Genomic DNA, 7,715 nt, shown 5'->3' with positions numbered 1-7,715 from the left:
GCTCAGAACTTCGAACTTTGTTCCTTGATCCCTTGCATTGGCACATAAGTTCTTCCCAGGAGAAAAGACAGGCAGAAGAACAAAAAGCTACACAGATCAGACTAAGGGGACTAACTATTTTGAAGAGTATAGGGAAGTTCAAGCACAAGGACATTGTTGAAAACAACTCAAACTCTACCAATGACCAATTAAGAGAAACCTGGTAGCTCTGTGATACCTACAACAACAAGCTAAAAGATAAACCAACTAGAAGTTTATTAAAGATAACCAGGAAAAGATATAAGAAGAGTCCCCATCAGGTCCTACAGCAAATAAGTTAGCTGTGGATTTTAGTAGATGCCCTTTATCAGATTGAAAAACTTGCCTTCTATTCACTGCTTGTCAAATGTTTTTCTTATGAATAGGTATTGGATTTGTCAAATGTTTTTTCAGCAACTATTGAAATGGTCATGTGATTTTATCCTTTATTCAATTAATATGCTGTATTATATTGATTGATTTTTGCATGTTAAACAAAGCTAGAATTCCTGGAATAAATTCCACTTGGTCAAAATGTATAATACTTTTTATATGTTACTGGATGCACTGCTACTATTTTGTTGAGGATTGTTGGTCTACATTCACAAGGAATATTGATCCATAGTTTTATTTTCTTATACTTTTTTTAATTTAATTTTTATTTTTTTATAAATTCAATTTACCAACATATAGTATAAGACCCAGTGCTCATCCCATCAAGTGTTCTCCTCAGTGCCCTTCACCCAGTTACCCCATTATTTTCTTATACTTTCTTTTTCTGGTTTTGGTATCAAGGTAATATTGATTTCAGATAATTAGTTGGGAGTGTCCTCTTCTATTTACTGAAAGAGTTTATAAAGGATAATATTTAAAGTGTCCAGTTTTCAATAAAAAATTTCAAGGCATATAAAGAAACAAGAAATTACAGCTTACTTAAAAGAAAAAATTAAGAGAAGCTGTCCTTGAGGAAGCACAGACAAGAAACTTCCTAGACAAATATTTTAAATCAAATGTATTAAATGTCACATTTAAAAATGGATAAACACTTAGAAAGAAGATCAATAAGGAAGTAGTGTATTTGTACAACATTATAAACTAACTAGATACGTATAGAACACTGCATCCAGGGATCCCTGGGTGGCGCAGCGGTTTGGCGCCTGCCTTTGGCCCGGGGCGCGATCCTGGAGACCCAGGATCGAATCCCACGTCGGGCTCCCGGTGCATGGAGCCTGCTTCTTCCTCTGCCTGTGTCTCTGCCCCTCTCTCTCTCTCTGTGACTATCATAAATAAAAAATAAAAAATAAAAAAAAAAGAACACTGCATCCATCAAAAACAGAAAATACATTCTTTTCAAGTGCACGCAGAACATTTTATATGATAGGTCCTATGTTAGGCCATAAAACCAGGCTCAAAAATTTTTGAAGTTTGAAATCTTACAATGTGTCTTCTCTGGAAACAAGTTAATAAAGCTAGAAATCAATAACAGATGAAAGACTAGAAAATTCACAAATTCATGGAAATGAAATAACACACTCTTAGCCAGTTGGTCAAAGGACTAATCAAAACAGGAATTAGAAAACATTTTGAGATAAATGAATATAGCATACCATATACCATACAAAACATACCAAAACTTCTAGTAAGCAATCTTAGAAGAGAATGTTTAACTGCAAATGCCTACAATTAAAAGAAGTAGCTTATCGAAAGATAAATGGATAAAGAAGATGTGGTCTATGTATACAGTGGAATATTACTCAGCCATTAGAAACAACAAATACCCACCATTTGCTTCGACATGGATGGAACTGGAGGGTATCATGCTGAGTGAAATAAGTAAATCAGAGAAGGACAAACATTATATGGTCTCATTCATTTGGGGAATATAAAAAATAGTGAAAGGGAATAAAGGGGAAAGGAGAGAAAATGAGTGGGAAATATCAGAGAAGGAGACAGAACATGTGAGACTCCTAACTCTGGGAAACGAACAAGGGGTGGTGGAAAGGGAGGTGGGCGGGGGGTGGGGGTGACTGGGTGACGGGCACTGAGGGGGGCATTTGATGGGATGACACTGGGTGTTATGCTATATGTTGGAAAATTGAACTCCAGTAAAAAAAATAAAAAATAAATAGAAGAAGTAGCTTAAATAATTTAACTTTTCACTTTAAGGGACTAGAAAAATATGTGAAAATTAAACAAAAGTTGGTAGAAGGAGATAATAAACATTAAAGAAGAGATAAGTTAAATAGAGAATATAAAAAGCAATATGTAACTCAACCAACACCTGGTATTTTGAAAACATCAACAAAATTAACAAAACTTTAGCTTACTGAGAAAAAAAGATACAGATGCAATCAGAAATGAAAGTGGGACATTACTAATAATATTACAGAAATAAAAGATTATAAGAAAATATTATGAACAACAGTAAACTAACAAATTAAATAACCTAGATAAAATGAGAAAATTTCTAAAAACACACAAACTACCAAGAGTGACTCAAGAAGATATAGAAAATCTGACCAAAGGAAACAATCAACAAAACTAAAAGGCAACCTTCAGAATGGGAAGAAGATATTTGCAAATGACATGCCTGATAAAGTATCCAAAATCTATAAAGAACTTATCAAACTCAACACCCAAAAAAAACAAATAATCCAGTTAAGAAATGGGCAGAATACATAAATAGACATTTTCCAAAGATATCCAGAGGGCTAACAGACCATGAAAGGATGCTCGGCATTACTCATCATCAGGGAAATACAAATCAAATATCAAATCAAACGTGTGAGGTATCACCTCACATCTTTCAGAATGGCTAAATTTAACAACACAAGAAACAATAGGTATTAGTGAGGATGTAGAGAAAGAGGAACATTCTGGCAGTATTGGTGAGAATGCAAACTCATGCAGCCAATGGAAAGCAGTATGAAGTTTCCTAGAAAAGTTAAAAATAGAACTACCCTACAATACAGCAATTGCCCTACTGGTATTTATCCAAAGGATACAAAAATACAGATTCAAAGGGCTGCATGAACCCTGATGTCTACAGCAGAATTATCAACAATAGCCAAAATATGAAGAGAGCCCAAATGTCCATTGACTGATGAATAGATAAGGATGTTATATATGTTATTGATGTTAATGGAATATTATTTGGCCATCAAAAGAATGAAATCTTGCCATTTCCAATGACATGGGTGGAGCTAGGGTGTATTATGTTGAGCAAGTCAGATAGAGAAAGACAATTGCCAAGTGATTTCAGTCATAAGTGGTATTTAACAAACAAAACAGATGAACAGAAGGAAGGGGAAGAGGGAAAAGAGAGAGGAAAACAAACCATAAGAGACTCTTAAAGATAGAGAACAAACTGGGGGTTGATAAAGGGAGGTGGGTAGGTGATGGGTTAGATGAATGATGGGTATAAAGGAGGGCACTTGTTGTGATGAGCACTGGGTGCTGTATATAAGTGATGAATCACTGAATTCTACCCCAGAAACCAATATTGCTTTGTATCTTAACTAACTAGAATTTAAATAAAACTTTAAAAAGAAAAAAGTGGGCACCTGGGTGGCCCAATTGATTAAATGTCTGCCTTCTGTTCAAGCCATGATCCCAGGGTCCTGGGATCAGACTCCCTCATCGTTCACCCTGCTCAGTGGGGAGTCTGTTTCTCCCTCTGCCTTTCTCCCCACTCATGCGCTTTCTCTCTCTCACTCTCTCTCTCCCTCTCTCACTTTCTCTCTCACAAATAAATAAAATCTTTTTGAAAAAGTAAATCTGAACACACCTACAACAAGTAAAGAGATTGAGTCAATAATCAAATATTTCTCTAAAAAAAGAAAACCCAGGACCAGATGGCTTTACTGATGAACAGTATGGGGGTTCTGCAAATAAAAATAAAAATAAAAATAAAAATAAAAATAAAAATATCATCCAGTAATTCCACTACTGAATATTTACCCAAAGGAAACAAAACACCAATTCAAAAAGACATATGAACCCTTATGTTTATTGCAGCATTATTTATAATAGCCAAGATACAGAAGGAACGTAAGTGTTCACTGATAGATGAATGGATTAAAAAATATGATATATACACACAAATGGGATATTACAAAGTTATATTATTTTTATTTATATTATATTTATTTATGTTATAAAAACGAGATCTTGCCATTTGCAACAACATAGATGGATCTAGAGGGCATTATGCTAAGAAAATAAATCAGGCAAAGACAAACACTATATTATTTCACTTATATGTGGAATCTAAAAAACAAACCAAGTGAACAAACAAATAAACTAATAGAGACAGAATCATAAATACAGAGAACAAACTGGTGGTTGCCAGAGGGGAAGGGACTGGCGAATGATCAAAACAGGTGAAGAGGATTAAGAGGTACCAATGTCCAGTTATAAGATAAATAAGTCACAGGGATTAAAACTACAGCATAGAGAATATGGTCAATGATATTGTAATAACATTGTATGATGATAGATGGTAATAACACTTACCGTGATGAGCACAGCATAATGTATAAAATTGTCAAATCACTGTGTCACACACCTGAAACTAATATAACATTGTACATCAAGTACAATTCAATTAGAAAATAATTCATTTGAAAAAAATAAAGGAGAATCATTACCAATTTTTCTCAAACTATTCCAAAATAGAGAATAATAAGACACACCCCTAACTTATTTTAGCCTGCTACCAAATGCAGACAAAGACATCACAATAAAATAAAACCACACACCAATACTCCTGATGAATATAGATGTAAAACTCCCTCAACAAAACACTGGTAAACTGAATCAGCCACATATTACAAAGATTAACACCATGACAAAGTGGGATTTATCTGTAATACAAGGGTGGTTTAACATATGAAAAACAGCCAATGTAATACACTACATTAATAGAATAAAGGAAGAAAATATATTATTTCAATTGATGCAGAAAAGCACTTGGCAAAATCCAACATAAAGGTCAGTAGATCCTACATTTAGGATTACAATGTAAAAAATCACAAAAGACCATTGCTCCCACCCTATGAATGAGACCAAGCTACATGACATTAAAAAGTATGGTGTTTTCCCAATACCATCAGAATGTTGAGGCTGCAAAATAACAAAAATGAACTATTTTCCAGAAAAAGATAAGCCATTCCTGAGAGACCCATGGCCATTTCATCCCTAGAAGAATGTCATGGATAGAAGTAAGATGAAATCTGCTGAACTTCTTAAGGAAACATTAAATATCTTATATTGATTGATGTGACATTTTAGATTCCCAAGGAGTTTCATTCAATAAGGTAATTTGTACCCATTCACCAACTACTTCCCAAAGTCTTCCTAAGTGCATGGAGGTAATAGAGCAAAATCTGATAACAGGGTTAAAGCTGACAGATATCCCACCCCAAGTTGTGTTGTGCAGGAGAACTGAGCAAAACTGTTACGAGAACTGCAGGTCTTCTATGAGTACAAGTCAGAGGCTGATGAAGGCTAATAATAGTTGAAAGACAACTCTTCACAACACTCCAAATCTTGAGCTAGTTAGTACAAGATAGCAGCTAAAGTAGTCCTCTAAAGACTGGGGGCAGAGCATTAATGTGATGTAACATCTTTTGAAGCACAAAGAACTAGAGGCAGCACTGGAGAGCTAAGAAAACGTATCAAAGAACTGAGATGTTCTCCAAGCTCTGAAACAAAAAGAAATTCTCCATAGTTTTTAAAGTGGGCAGCACGTTGTAATGCACATAAAAAATATCTTCACAGTTCCATCTGTGCTCAGATCCTCTGCTCTTATATAGGGAAAGCCTGCACACAAATGTTTATAGCAGCTTTGTTCATAATTGTCAAAACTTGGAAGCAACCAAAATGCCCTTCATGAGGCAAATGAATAAACACACTGTAGTATATCCTTACTATGGAATAATGTTAAACAGTGTTAAAAAAGAAATGAGCTGTCAAGCCACAAAAAGACATGGAGGAAACTTAAATGCACATAACTAAGTGAAAGAAGCCAATCTGAAAAAGCTATATACTGTATGATTCCAAATATGTGACATTCTGAAAGGCAAATTTATGGAGACAGTGAAAAGACCAATAGTGACAGGAGTTCTGTAGGAGGTAGGAAGGGATGAATAAGAGAAGCATTATAATGGGATTTTTAGGGCAATAAAACTATTATTATGTATGATATTATAATGATGAATACATGTCATTATATATTTGTCAAAATGCACATAATTTATGACAAAGAATAAACTATCATGAATTATGGACTTTATTTAATAATAGTGTATCAATATTGGATCATCAATTGTAACAAATGTATCACAGTAATGCAAAATATTAAATATAGGGGAGTGGTGCCTGAGTGGCCCAGTCATTTGGGCCTCCCATTCTTGGTTTCAGCTGGGGTCATGATCTCGAGGTGGTGAGTTCAAGCCCTGAGTCAGGCTCCAAACTCAGCATGGAATTTGATGAGGTTTCTCTCTCCCTCTCCCTCTGCCCCCCACCTCATCCTGTGCTTTCAATCTCTCTCTCTCTCTCTCTTTCTCTCTATCTCTATCTCTATCTCTCTTTCACAAATAAATAAAGCTTACAAAAACAAATATAGAGGAAATGGGGAGTGGTTTGTGAGGTAAATGGAATGTCTATTTTTTCCTATTTTTTCTTGTAAACTTAAACTGCTAAAAAGAAGTCATAAAGACTATCAATTAAAAACATTTAAAATGCGCTGAAAGTAGTTCTTAGAGGGAAAATTGAGAGGTATAAAATGTACAATGAAAATAAGAAAAATATCAAATGAACAACCTAAGCTTCCACCTTCAGACACTGAAAAAAGAGGCAAATAAAAGGAAAAGATAAATAAAGATTGGGACAGAAAGTAATTATTAATAGAAAAACAAAACCAAAGTGTTATATTTTTTGTAAAGATCAACAAAACTAACACACATTTAAGTAGAATGACCAAGATAAAAAGATAGAAGGCTCAAATTACTAAAGAATAAGAGATGGGATTTACTACCTACCTTACAGAAATAAAAGGGTTTATAAGAGAATACCATGAACAGTGGTATGCTAAGAAACTAGATAAATAAGATGAACAAATATCTAGAAAAATACAAACTATTGAAAATGACACAATAAGAAATAGAAAATATATATAGACACATAAGAGTAAAGAGATTGAATTAGTGATGAATAACTTCTTATAAATAAAAGCCCATGACCAAATGGTATCACTGGTGAATGCCATCAAACTACTTTAAAGTTAATATATATATATATATATATATATATATTTAAAGAGCCAATAGCAGTCCTTTTCAAACTCTTCCAAAAAATGGAGAAGCATTTCTTTACAACTAATATTAAGACCAGTAGTATTATCATACCAAAACGATAAAAACACAGCATAAGAAAAGAAACTACAGACCAATATCCTCTATGAATGTGGGTAAAAATTCTTCAACAAAGTGCTAGCAAACTGAATCCAGAAACATATAAAAAATACACAACATTCGGTATAAGTTGGATTTATCCTAGAAATGCAAGCTTAGTTCAGATTCCAAAATTGAATCAATACAATATACCATATTTACAGAATAAAAGACAAAAACCACACAGTCACCTCAATAGATGAACAAAAAGCATTCGACAAAATTCCACATTCGTTCAATGCT

Source organism: Vulpes lagopus, chromosome X (genome assembly GCF_018345385.1).
Source record: "Vulpes lagopus strain Blue_001 chromosome X, ASM1834538v1, whole genome shotgun sequence".
Taxonomy (NCBI): domain Eukaryota; kingdom Metazoa; phylum Chordata; class Mammalia; order Carnivora; family Canidae; genus Vulpes; species Vulpes lagopus.
This window is presented reverse-complemented; position numbering follows the sequence as displayed.